The following is a 14294-nucleotide window of genomic DNA, read 5'->3' as shown; positions in this document are numbered from 1 at the left end:
AAGGCTGTACTTGGCAGAGGCTAGGGTAAGAGGTTCCTCAAAGCAGCCTTCTCAAAGGGCATAGAAGCAGAAGCCTTCTCCAGCGGCCTCTCCACCAGAGTCTATCCACAAAAGGAACACCTTGAAGCTGGCTGCGAATGCACAGCTGAGGAGGAAAGCAGTACCCGCATGCTACGAATGTGATCTCTTGATGGTGCCCCAGAAAGGAACTCTGGCACTTGTACTTCCCAAGTGAGCTTAGCTGCACAACGTTTGCCCCACAGTGGCGAGCAGAAACATTGCTAGTGGCCAGTGAGCCACCCCATACACCGGGGCAGTAGCACCACACACAACTCCCAGAGAACAGAGACTTCCCAATCCGTGCGTGTTCTCTTCGAATGGAGAGGGTAGTTTGCAGTCTGCGAAGCACAGACATGGCCCACAGCGCTGCAGGAGTGCCATCTACAAAGTAAATGGGAAGCTGCCCTCCCTCGAGTGGGTAAAAGCCTAACGCCAGCCCTGAAAGCACGTCACCGTGTGCAAAAGAAGAACAGAAAACGGACATTTTTCCCTGCACGAAAAGGGCTCTTGGTTTCTCAAACGGAAAGACAAGCTGTCACAAGTAAGTCAGTATTGGAGAGAGGCAGAAGGCTGTACTTGGCAGAGGCTAGGGTAAGAGGTTCCTCAAAGCAGCCCTCTCAAAGGGCATAGAAGCAGAGGCCTTATCCAGCGGCCTCTCCACCAGAGTCTATCCACAAAAGGAACACCTTGAAGCTGGCTGCGAATGCACAGCTGAGGAGGAAAGCAGTACCCGCATGCTACGAATGTGATCTCTTGATGGTGCCCCAGAAAGGAACTCTGGCACTTGTACTTCCCAAGTGAGCTTAGCTGCACAACGTTTGCCCCACAGTGGCGAGCAGAAACATTGCTAGTGGCCAGTGAGCCACCCCATACACCGGGGCAGTAGCACCACACACATCTCCCAGAGAACAGAGACTTCCCAATCCGTGCGTGTTCTCTTCGAATGGAGAGGGTAGTTTGCAGCCTGCGAAGCACTGACATGGCCCACAGCGCTGCAGGAGTGCCATCTCCAAAGTGAATGGGAAGCTGCCCTCCCTTGTGTGGGTAAAAGCCTAACCCAGGCCTGAAAGCACGTCACCGTGTGCAAAAGAAGAACAGAAAACGGACATTTTTCCCTGCACGAAAAGGGCTCTTGGTTTCTCAAACGGAAAGACAAGCTGTCAAAAGTAAGTCAGTATTGGAGAGAGGCAGAAGGCTGTACTTGGCAGAGGCTAGGGAAAGAGGTTCCTCAAAGCAGCCTTCTCAAAGGGCATAGAAGCAGAGGCCTTATCCAGCGGCCTCTCCTCCAGAGTCTATCCACAAAAGGAACACCTTGAAGCTGGCGGGGAATGCACAGCTTAGGAGGAAAGCAGTACCCGCATGCTACGAATGTGATCTCTTGATGGTGCCCCAGAAAGGAACTCTGGCACTTGTACTTCCCAAGTGAGCTTAGCTGCACAACGCTTGCCCCACAGTGGCGAGCAGAAACGTTGCTAGTGGCCAGTGAGCCAACCCATACACCGGGGCAGTAGCACCACACACAACTCCCAGAGAACAGAGACTTCCCAATCCGTGCGTGTTCTCTTCTAATGGAGAGGGTAGTTTGCAGTCTGCGAAGCACAGACATGGCCCACAGCGCTGCAGGAGTGCCATCTCCAAAGTGAATGGGAAGCTGCCCTCCCTCGAGTGGGTAAAAGCCTAACGCCAGCCCTGAAAGCACGTCACCGTGTGCAAAAGAAGAACAGAAAACGGACATTTTTCCCTGCACGAAAAGGGCTCTTGCTTTCTCAAACGGAAAGACAAGCTGTCAGAAGTAAGGCAGTATTGGAGAGAGGCAGAAGGCTGTACTTGGCAGAGGCTAGGGTAAGAGGTTCCTCAAAGCAGCCCTCTCAAAGGGCATAGAAGCAGAGGCCTTATCCAGCGGCCTCTCCACCAGAGTCTATCCACAAAAGGAACACCTTGAAGCTGGCTGCGAATGCACAGCTGAGGAGGAAAGCAGGACCCGCATGCTACGAATGTGATCTCTTGATGGTGCCCCAGAAAGGAACTCTGGCACTTGTACTTCCCAAGTGAGCTTAGCTGCACAACGTTTGCCCCACAGTGGCGAGCAGAAACATTGCTAGTGGCCAGTGAGACACCCCATACACCGGGGCAGTAGCACCACACACAACTCCCAGAGAACAGAGACTTCCCAATCCGTGCGTGTTCTCTTCGAATGGAGAGGGTAGTTTGCAGTCTGCGAAGCACAGACATGGTCCACAGCGCTGCAAGAGTGCCATCTCCAAAGTGAATGGGAAGCTGCCCTCCCTCGAGTGGGTAAAAGCCTAACCCAGGCCTGAAAGCACGTCACCGTGTGCAAAAGAAGAACAGAAAACGGACATTTTTCCCTGCACGAAAAGGGCTCTTGGTTTCTCAAACGGAAAGACAAGCTGTCAAAAGTAAGTCAGTATTGGAGAGAGGCAGAAGGCTGTACTTGGCAGAGGCTAGGGTAATAGGTTCCTCAAAGCAGCCCTCTCAAAGGGCATAGAAGCAGAGGCCTTCTCCAGCGGCCTCTCCTCCAGAGTCTATCCACAAAAGGAACACCTTGAAGCTGGCTGCGAATGCACAGCTTAGGAGGAAAGCAGTACCCGCATGCTACGAATGTGATCTCTTGATGGTGCCCCAGAAAGGAACTCTGGCACTTGTACTTCCCAAGTGAGCTTAGCTGCACAACGTTTGCCCCACAGTGGCGAGCAGAAACATTGCTAGTGGCCAGTGAGCCACCCCATACACCGGGGCAATAGCACCACACACAACTCCCAGAGAACAGAGACTTCCCAATCCGTGCGTGTTCTCTTCGAATGGAGAGGGTAGTTTGCAGTCTGCGAAGCACAGACATGGCCCACAGCGCTGCAGGAGTGCCATCTCCAAAGTGAATGGGAAGCTGCCCTCCCTCGAGTGGGTAAAAGCCTAACCACAGCCCTGAAAGCACGTCACCGTGTGCAAAAGAAGAACAGAAAACGGACATTTTTCCCTGCACGAAAAGGGCTCTTGCTTTCTCAAACGGAAAGACAAGCTGTCAAAAGTAAGTCAGTATTGGAGAGAGGCAGAAGGCTGTACTTGGCACACGCTAGGTAAGAGGTTTTTCAAAGCAGCCTTCTCAAAGGGCATAGAAGCAGAAGCCTTCTCCAGCGGCGTCTCCACCAGAGTCTATCCACAAAAGGAACACCTTGAAGCTGGCTGCGAATGCACAGCTGAGGAGGAAAGCAGTACCCGCATGCTACGAATGTGATCTCTTGATGGTGCCCCAGAAAGGAACTCTGGCACTTGTACTTCCCAAGTGAGCTTAGCTGCACAACGTTTGCCCCACAGTGGCGAGCAGAAACATTGCTAGTGGCCAGTGAGCCACCCCATACACCGGGGCAGTAGCACCACACACAACTCCCAGAGAACAGAGACTTCCCATTCCGTGCGTGTTCTCTTCGAATGGAGAGGGTAGTTTGCAGTCTGCGAAGCACAGACATGGCCCACAGCGCTGCAGGAGTGCCATCTCCAAAGTGAATGGGAAGCTGCCCTCCCTCGAGTGGGTAAAAGCCTAACCCCAGCCCTGAAAGCACGTCACCGTGTGCAAAAGAAGAACAGAAAACGGACATTTTTCCCTGCACGAAAAGGGCTCTTGGTTTCTCAAACGGAAAGACAAGCTGTCAGAAGTAAGTCAGTATTGGAGAGAGGCAGAAGGCTGTACTTGGCAGAGGCTAGGGTAAGAGGTTCCTCAAAGCAGCCCTCTCAAAGGGCATAGAAGCAGAGGCCTTTTCCAGCGGCCTCTCCTCCAGAGTCTATCCACAAAAGGAACACCTTGAAGCTGGCTGCGAATGCACAGCTTAGGAGGAAAGCAGTACCCGCATGCTACGAATGTGATCTCTTGATGGTGCCCCAGAAAGGAACTCTGGCACTTGTACTTCCCAAGTGAGCTTAGCTGCACAACGTTTGCCCCACAGTGGCGAGCAGAAACATTGCTAGTGGCCAGTGAGCCACCCCATACACCGGGGCAGTAGCAGCACACACAACTCCCAGAGAACAGAGACTTCCCAATCCGTGCGTGTTCTCTTCGAATGGAGAGGGTAGTTTGCAGTCTGAGAAGCACAGACATGGCCCACAGCGCTGCAGGAGTGCCATCTCCAAAGTGAATGGGAAGCTGCCCTCCCTCGAGTGGGTAAAAGCCTAACCACAGCCCTGAAAGCACGTCACCGTGTGCAAAAGAAGAACAGAAAACGGACATTTTTCCCTGCACGAAAAGGGCTCTTGGTTTCTCAAACGGAAAGACAAGCTGTCAAAGGTAAGTCAGTATTGGAGAGAGGCAGAAGGCTGTACTTGCCAGAGGCTAGGGTAAGAGGTTCCTCAAAGCAGCCTTCTCAAAGGGCATAGAAGCAGAAGCCTTCTCCAGCGGCCTCTCCACCAGAGTCTATCCACAAAAGGAACACCTTGAAGGTGGCTGCGAATGCACCGATTAGGAGGAAAGCAGTACCCGCATGCTACGAATGTGATCTCTTGATGGTGCCCCAGAAAGGAACTCTGGCACTTGTACTTCCCAAGTGAGCTTAGCTGCACAACGTTTGCCCCACAGTGGCGAGCAGAAACATTGCTAGTGGCCAGTGAGCCACCCCATACACCGGGGCAGTAGCACCACACACAACTCCCAGAGAACAGAGACTTCCCAATCCGTGCGTGTTCTCTTCGAATGGAGAGGGTAGTTTGCAGTCTGCGAAGCACAGACATGGCCCACAGCGCTGCAGGAGTGCCATCTCCAAAGTGAATGGGAAGCTGCCCTCCCTCGAGTGGGTAAAAGCCTAACCACAGCCCTGAAAGCACGTCACCGTGTGCAAAAGAAGAACAGAAAACGGACATTTTTCCCTGCACGAAAAGGGCTCTTGGTTTCTCAAACGGAAAGACAAGCTGTCAGAAGTAAGTCAGTATTGGAGAGAGGCAGAAGGCTGTACTTGGCAGAGGCTAGGGAAACAGGTTCCTCAAAGCAGCCTTCTCAAAGGGCATAGAAGCAGAGGCCTTATCCAGAGGCCTCTCCTCCAGAGTCTATCCACAAAAGGAACACCTTGAAGCTGGCGGGGAATGCACAGCTTAGGAGGAAAGCAGTACCCGCATGCTACGAATGTGATCTCTTGATGGTGCCCCAGAAAGGAACTCTGGCACTTGTACTTCCCAAGTGAGCTTAGCTGCACAACGCTTGCCCCACAGTGGCGAGCAGAAACGTTGCTAGTGGCCAGTGAGCCACCCCATACACCGGGGCAGTAGCACCACACACAACTCCCAGAGAACAGAGACTTCCCAATCCGTGCGTGTTCTCTTCGAATGGAGAGGGTAGTTTGCAGTTTGCGAAGCACAGACATGGCCCACAGCGCTGCAGGAGTGCCATCTCCAAAGTGAATGGGAAGCTGCCCTCCCTCGAGTGGGTAAAAGCCTAACCCCAGACCTGAAAACACGTAACCGTGTGCAAAAGAAGAACAGAAAACGGACATTTTTCCCTGCACGAAAAGGGCTCTTGGTTTCTCAAACGGAAAGACAAGCTGTCAAAAGTAAGTCAGTATTGGAGAGAGGCAGAAGGCTGTACTTGGCAGAGGCTAGGGTAAGAGGTTCCTCAAAGCAGCCTTCTCAAAGGGCATAGAAGCAGAAGCCTTCTCCAGCGGCCTCTCCACCAGAGTCTATCCACAAAAGGAACACCTTGAAGCTGGCTGCGAATGCACAGCTTAGGAGGAAAGCAGTACCCGCATGCTACGAATGTGATCTCTTGATGGTGCCCCAGAAAGGAACTCTGTCACTTGTACTTCCCAAGTGAGCTTAGCTGAACAACGTTTGCCCCACAGTGGCGAGCAGAAACATTGCTAGTGGCCAGTGAGCCACCCCATACACTGGGGCAGTAGCACCACACATAACTCCCAGAGAACAGAGACTTCCCAATCCGTGCGTGTTCTCTTCGAATGGAGAGGGTAGTTTGCAGTCTGCGAAGCACAGACATGGCCCACAGCGCTGCAGGAGTGCCATCTCCAAAGTGAATGGAAAGCTGCCCTCCCTTGAGTGGGTAAAAGCCTGACCCAGGCCTGAAAGCACGTCACCGTGTGCAAAAGAAGAACAGAAAACGGACATTTTTCCCTGCACGAAAAGGGCTCTTGGTTTCTCAAACGGAAAGACAAGCTGTCAAAAGTAAGTCAGTATTGGAGAGAGGCAGAAGGCTGTACTTGGCACACGCTAGGGTAAGAGGTTCCTCAAAGCAGCCTTCTCAAAGGGCATAGAAGCAGAGGCCTTATCCAGCGGCCTCTCCACCAGAGTCTATCCACAAAAGGAACACCTTGAAGCTGGCGGCGAATGCACAGCTTAGGAGGAAAGCAGTACCCACATGCTACGAATGTGATCTCTTGATGGTGCCCCAGAAAGGAACTCTGGCACTTGTACTTCCCAAGTGAGCTTAGCTGCACAACGTTTGCCCCACAGTGGCGAGCACAAACATTGCTAGTGGCCAGTGAGCCACCCCATACACCGGGGCAGTAGCACCACACACATCTCCCAGAGAACAGAGACTTCCCAATCCGTGCGTGTTCTCTTCGAATGGAGAGGGTAGTTTGCAGTTTGCGAAGCACAGACATGGCCCACAGCGCTGCAGGAGTGCCATCTCCAAAGTGAATGGGAAGCTGCCCTCCCTCGAGTGGGTAAAAGCCTAACCCCAGACCTGAAAGCACGTAACCGTGTGCAAAAGAAGAACAGAAAACGGACATTTTTCCCTGCACGAAAAGGGCTCTTGGTTTCTCAAACGGAAAGACAAGCTGTCAAAAGTAAGTCAGTATTGGAGAGAGGCAGAAGGCTGTACTTGGCAGAGGCTAGGGTAAGAGGTTCCTCAAAGCAGCCTTCTCAAAGGGCATAGAAGCAGAAGCCTTCTCCAGCGGCCTCTCCACCAGAGTCTATCCACAAAAGGAACACCTTGAAGCTGGCTGCGAATGCACAGCTTAGGAGGAAAGCAGTACCCGCATGCTACGAATGTGATCTCTTGATGGTGCCCCAGAAAGGAACTCTGGCACTTGTACTTCCCAAGTGAGCTTAGTTGCACAACGTTTTCCCCACAGTGGCGAGCAGAAACATTGCTAGTGGCCAGTGAGCCACCCCATACACCGGGGCAGTAGCACCACACACAACTCCCAGAGAACAGAGACTTCCCAATCCGTGCGTGTTCTCTTCGAATGGAGAGGGTAGTTTGCAGTCTGCGAAGCACAGACATGGCCCACAGCGCTGCAGGAGTGCCATCTCCAAAGTGAATGGGAAGCTGCCCTCCCTCGAGTGCTTAAAAGCCTAACCACAGCCGTGAAAGCACGTCACCGTGTGCAAAAGAAGAACAGAAAACGGACATTTTTCCCTGCACGAAAAGGGCTCTTGGTTTCTCAAACGGAAAGACAAGCTGTCAGAAGTAAGTCAGTATTGGAGAGAGGCAGAAGGCTGTACTTGGCAGAGGCTAGGGAAAGAGGTTCCTCAAAGCAGCCTTCTCAAAGGGCATAGAAGCAGAGGCCTTATCCAGCGGCCTTTCCTCCAGAGTCTATTCGCAAAAGGAGCACCTTGAAGCTGGCTGCGAATGCACAGCTTAGGAGGAAAGCAGTACCCGCATGCTACGAATGTGATCACTTGTTGGTGCCCCAGAAAGGAACTCTGGCACTTGTACTTCCCAAGTGAGCTTAGCTGCACAACGTTTGCCCCACAGTGGCGAGCAGAAACATTGCTACTGGCCAGTGAGCCACCCCATACACCGGGGCAGTAGCACCACACACATCTCCCAGAGAACAGAGACTTCCCAATCCGTGCGTGTTCTCTTCGAATGGAGAGGGTAGTTTGCAGTCTGCGAAGCACAGACATGGCCCACAGCGCTGCAGGAGTGCCATCTCCAAAGTGAATGGGAAGCTGCCCTCCCTCGAGTGCTTAAAAGCCTAACCACATCCGTGAAAGCACGTCACCGTGTGCAAAAGAAGAACAGAAAACGGACATTTTTCCCTGCACGAAAAGGGCTCTTGGTTTCTCAAACGGAAAGACAAGCTGTCAGAAGTAAGTCAGTATTGGAGAGAGGCAGAAGGCTGTACTTGGCAGAGGCTAGGGAAAGAGGTTCCTCAAAGCAGCCTTCTCAAAGGGCATAGAAGCAGAGGCCTTATCCAGCGGCCTCTCCTCCAGAGTCTATCCACAAAAGGAACACCTTGAAGCTGGTGGGGAATGCACAGCTTAGGAGGAAAGCAGTACCCGCATGCTACGAATGTGATCTCTTGATGGTGCCCCAGAAAGGAACTCTGGCACTTGTACTTCCCAAGTGAGCTTAGCTGCACAACGCTTGCCCCACAGTGGCGAGCAGAAACGTTGCTAGTGGCCAGTGAGCCACCCCATACACCGGGGCAGTAGCACCACACACAACTCCCAAGGAACAGAGACTTCCCAATCCGTGCGTGTTCTCTTCGAATGGAGAGGGTAGTTTGCAGTCTGCGAAGCACTGACATGGCCCACAGCGCTGCAGGAGTGCCATCTCCAAAGTGAATGGGAAGCTGCCCTCCCTCGAGTTGGTAAAAGCCTAACCCAGGCCTGAAAGCACGTGACCGTGTGCAAAAGAAGAACAGAAAACGGACATTTTTCCCTGCACGAAAAGGGCTCTTGGTTTCTCAAACGGAAAGACAAGCTGTCAAAAGTAAGTCAGTATTGGAGAGAGGCAGAAGGCTGTACTTGGCAGAGGCTAGGGAAAGAGGTTCCTCAAAGCAGCCTTCTCAAAGGGCATAGAAGCAGAGGCCTTATCCAGCGGCCTCTCCTCCAGAGTCTATCCACAAAAGGAACACCTAGAAGCTGGCTGCGAATGCACAGCTTAGGAGGAAAGCAGTACCCGCATGCTACGAATGTGATCTCTTGATGGTGCCCCAGAAAGGAACTCTGGCACTTGTACTTCCCAAGTGAGCTTAGCTGCACAACGCTTGCCCCACAGTGGCGAGCAGAAACATTGCTAGTGGCCAGTGAGCCACCCCATACACCGGGGCAGTAGCACCACACACAACTCCCAGAGAACAGAGACTTCCCAATCCGTGCGTGTTCTCTTCGAATGGAGAGGGTAGTTTGCAGTCTGCGAAGCACAGACATGGCCCACAGCGCTGCAGGAGTGCCATCTCCAAAGTGAATGGGAAGCTGCCCTCCCTCGAGTGGGTAAAAGCCTAACCCCAGCCCTGAAAGCACGTAACCGTGTGCAAAAGAAGAACAGAAAAAGGACATTTTTCCCTGCACGAAAAGGGCTCTTGGTTTCTCAAACGGAAAGACAAGCTGTCAGAAGTAAGTCAGTATTGGAGAGAGGCAGAAGGCTGTACTTGGCAGAGGCTAGGGTAAGAGGTTCCTCAAAGCAGCCCTCTCAAAGGGCATAGAAGCAGAGGCCTTATCCAGCGGCCTCTCCTCCAGAGTCTATCCACAAAAGGAACACCTTGAAGCTGGCTGCGAATGCACAGCTTAGGAGGAAAGCAGTACCCGCATGCTACGAATGTGATCTCTTGATGGTGCCCCAGAAAGGAACTCTGGCACTTGTACTTCCCAAGTGAGCTTAGCTGCACAACGTTTGCCCCACAGTGGCGAGCAGAAACATTGCTACTGGCCAGTGAGCCACCCCATACACCGGGGCAGTAGCACCACACACATCTCCCAGAGAACAGAGACTTCCCAATCCGTGCGTGTTCTCTTCGAATGGAGAGGGTAGTTTGCAGTCTGCGAAGCACAGACATGGCCCACAGCGCTGCAGGAGTGCCATCTCCAAAGTGAATGGGAAGCTGCCCTCCCTCGAGTGCTTAAAAGCCTAACCACAACCGTGAAAGCACGTCACCGTGTGCAAAAGAAGAACAGAAAACGGACATTTTTCCCTGCACGAAAAGGGCTCTTGGTTTCTCAAACGGAAAGACAAGCTGTCAGAAGTAAGTCAGTATTGGAGAGAGGCAGAAGGCTGTACTTGGCAGAGGCTAGGGTAATAGGTTCCTCAAAGCAGCCCTCTCAAAGGGCATAGAAGCAGAGGCCTTCTCCAGCGGCCTCTCCTCCAGAGTCTATCCACAAAAGGAACACCTTGAAGCTGGCTGCGAATGCACAGCTTAGGAGGAAAGCAGTACCCGCATGCTACGAATGTGATCTCTTGATGGTGCCCCAGAAAGGAACTCTGGCACTTGTACTTCCCAAGTGAGCTTAGCTGCACAACGTTTGCCCCACAGTGGCGAGCAGAAACATTGCTAGTGGCCAGTGAGCCACCCCATACACCGGGGCAATAGCACCACACACAACTCCCAGAGAACAGAGACTTCCCAATCCGTGCGTGTTCTCTTCGAATGGAGAGGGTAGTTTGCAGTCTGCGAAGCACAGACATGGCCCACAGCGCTGCAGGAGTGCCATCTCCAAAGTGAATGGGAAGCTGCCCTCCCTCGAGTGGGTAAAAGCCTAACCACAGCCCTGAAAGCACGTCACCGTGTGCAAAAGAAGAACAGAAAACGGACATTTTTCCCTGCACGAAAAGGGCTCTTGGTTTCTCAAACGGAAAGACAAGCTGTCAGAAGTAAGTCAGTATTGGAGAGAGGCAGAAGGCTGTACTTGCCAGAGGCTAGGGTAAGAGGTTCCTCAAAGCAGCCTTCTCAAAGGGCATAGAAGCAGAAGCCTTCTCCAGCGGCCTCTCCACCAGAGTCTATCCACAAAAGGAACACCTTGAAGGTGGCTGCGAATGCACCGATTAGGAGGAAAGCAGTACCCGCATGCTACGAATGTGATCTCTTGATGGTGCCCCAGAAAGGAACTCTGGCACTTGTACTTCCCAAGTGAGCTTAGCTGCACAACGCTTGCCCCACAGTGGCGAGCAGAAACGTTGCTAGTGGCCAGTGAGCCACCCCATACACCGGGGCAGTAGCACCACACACATCTCCCAGAGAACAGAGACTTCCCAATCCGTGCGTGTTCTCTTCGAATGGAGAGGGTAGTTTGCAGTCTGCGAAGCACAGACATGGCCCACAGCGCTGCAGGAGTGCCATCTCCAAAGTGAATGGGAAGCTGCCCTCCCTCGAGTGGGTAAAAGCCTAACCCCAGCCCTGAAAGCACGTCACCGTGTGCAAAAGAAGAACAGAAAAAGGACATTTTTCACTGCACGAAAAGGGCTCTTGGTTTCTCAAACGGAAAGACAAGCTGTCAGAAGTAAGTCAGTATTGGAGAGAGGCAGAAGGCTGTACTTGGCAGAGGCTAGGGTAATAGGTTCCTCAAAGCAGCCCTCTCAAAGGGCATAGAAGCAGAAGCCTTCTCCAGCGGCCTCTCCACCAGAGTCTATCCACAAAAGGAACACCTTGAAGCTGGCTGCCAATGCACAGCTTAGGAGGAAAGCAGTACCCGCATGCTACGAATGTGATCTCTTGATGGTGCCCCAGAAAGGAACTCTGGCACTTGTACTTCCCAAGTGAGCTTAGCTGCACAACGTTTTCCCCACAGTGGCGAGCAGAAACATTGCTAGTGGCCAGTGAGCCACCCCATACACCGGGGCAGTAGCACCACACACAACTCCCAGAGAACAGAGACTTCCCAATCCGTGCGTGTTCTCTTCGAATGGAGAGGGTAGTTTGCAGTCTGCGAAGCACAGACATGGCCCACAGCGCTGCAGGAGTGCCATCTCCAAAGTGAATGGGAAGCTGCCCTCCCTCGAGTGGGTAAAAGCCTAACCCCAGCCCTGAAAGCACGTCACCGTGTGAAAAGAAGAACAGAAAACGGACATTTTTCCCTGCACGAAAAGGGCTCTTGCTTTCTCAAACGGAAAGACAAGCTGTCAAAAGTAAGTCAGTATTGGAGAGAGGCAGAAGGCTGTACTTGGCACACGCTAGGTAAGAGGTTTTTCAAAGCAGCCTTCTCAAAGGGCATAGAAGCTGAAGCCTTCTCCAGCGGCCTCTCCACCAGAGTCTATCCACAAAAGGAACACCTTGAAGCTGGCTGCGAATGCACAGCTGAGGAGGAAAGCAGTACCCGCATGCTACGAATGTGATCTCTTGATGGTGCCCCAGAAAGGAACTCTGGCACTTGTACTTCCCAAGTGAGCTTAGCTGCACAACGTTTGCCCCACAGTGGCGAGCAGAAACATTGCTAGTGGCCAGTGAGCCACCCCATACACCGGGGCAGTAGCACCACACACAACTCCCAGAGAACAGAGACTTCCCAATCCGTGCGTGTTCTCTTCGAATGGAGAGGGTAGTTTGCAGTCTGCGAAGCACAGACATGGCCCACAGCGCTGCAGGAGTGCCATCTCCAAAGTGAATGGGAAGCTGCCCTACCTCGAGTGCTTAAAAGCCTAACCACAGCCCTGAAAGCACGTCACCTTGTGCAAAAGAAGAACAGAAAACGGACATTTTTCCCTGCACGAAAAGGGCTCTTGCTTTCTCAAACGCAAAGACAAGCTGTCAAAAGTAAGTCAGAATTGGAGAGAGGCAGAAGGCTGTACTTGGCACACGCTAGGGTAAGAGGTTCCTCAAAGAAGCCTTCTCAAAGGGCATAGAAGCAGAAGCCTTCTCCAGCGGCCTCTCCACCAGAGTCTATCCACAAAAGGAACACCTTGAAGCTGCCTGCGAATGCACAGCTTAGGAGGAAAGCAGTACCCGCATGCTACGAATGTGATCTCTTGATGGTGCCCCAGAAAGGAACTCTGGCACTTGTACTTCCCAAGTGAGCTTAGCTGCACAACGTTTGCCCCACAGTGGCGAGCAGAAGCATTGCTAGTGGCCAGTGAGCCACCCCATACACCGGGGCAGTAGCACCACACACAGCTCCCAGAGAACAGAGACTTCCCAATCCGTGCGTGTTCTCTTCAAATGGAGAGGGTAGTTTGCAGTCTGCGAAGCACAGACATGGCCCACAGCGCTGCAGGAGTGCCATCTCCAAAGTGAATGGGAAGCTGCCCTCCCTCGAGTGGGTAAACGCCTAACCACAGCCCTGAAAGCACGTCACCGTGTGCAAAAGAAGAACAGAAAACGGACATTTTTCCCTGCACGAAAAGGGCTCTTGCTTTCTCAAACGGAAAGACAAGCTGTCAGAAGTAAGTCAGTATTGGGGAGAGGCAGAAGGCTGTACGTGGCAGAGGCTAGGGTAAGAGGTTCCTCAAAGAAGCCTTCTCAAAGGGCATAGAAGCAGAGGCCTTCTCCAGCGGCCTCTCCACCAGAGTCTATCCACAAAAGGAACACCTTGAAGCTGGCTGCGAATGCACATCTTAGGAGGAAAGCAGTACCCGCATGCTACGAATGTGATCGCTTGATGGTGCCCCAGAAGGGAACTCTGGCACTTGTACTTCCCAAGTGAGCTTAGCTGCACAACGTTTGCCCCACAGTGGAGAGCAGAAACATTGCTAGTGGCCAGTGAGCCACCCCATACACCGGGGCAGTAGCACCACACACAACTCCCAGAGAACAGAGACTTCCCAATCCGTGCGTGTTCTCTTCGAATGGAGAGGGTAGTTTACAGTCTGCGAAGCACAGTCATGACCCACAGCGCTGCAGGAGTGCCATCTCCAAAGTGAATGGGAAGCTGCCCTCCCTCGAGTGGGTAAAAGCCTAACCCAGGCCTGAAAGCACGTCACCGTGTGCAAAAGAAGAACAGAAAACGGACATTTTTCCCTGCACGAAAAGGGCTCTTGGTTTCTCAAACGGAAAGACAAGCTGTCAAAAGTAAGTCAGTATTGGAGAGAGGCAGAAGGCTGTACTTGCCAGAGGCTAGGGTAAGAGGTTCCTCAAAGCAGCCTTCTCAAAGGGCATAGAAGCAGAAGCCTTCTCCAGCGGCCTCTCCACCAGAGTCTATCCACAAAAGGAACACCTTGAAGGTGGCTGCGAATGCACCGATTAGGAGGAAAGCAGTACCCGCATGCTACGAATGTGATCTCTTGATGGTGCCCCAGAAAGGAACTCTGGCACTTGTACTTCCCAAGTGAGCTTAGCTGCACAACGTTTGCCCCACAGTGGCGAGCAGAAACATAGCTAGTGGCCAGTGAGCCACCCCATACACCGGGGCAGTAGCACCACACACATCTCCCAGAGAACAGAGACTTCCCAATCCGTGCGTGTTCTCTTCGAATGGAGAGGGTAGTTTGCAGTCTGCGAAGCACAGACATGGCCCACAGCGCTGCAGGAGTGCCATCTCCAAAGTGAATGGGAAGCTGCCCTCCCTCGAGTGGGTAAAAGCCTAACCACAGCCCTGAAAGCACGTCACCGTGTGCAAAAGAAGAA

The sequence above is a fragment of the Kogia breviceps genome, chromosome 7, assembly GCF_026419965.1.
Source record: "Kogia breviceps isolate mKogBre1 chromosome 7, mKogBre1 haplotype 1, whole genome shotgun sequence".
Lineage (NCBI taxonomy): Eukaryota > Metazoa > Chordata > Mammalia > Artiodactyla > Physeteridae > Kogia > Kogia breviceps.
This window is presented reverse-complemented; position numbering follows the sequence as displayed.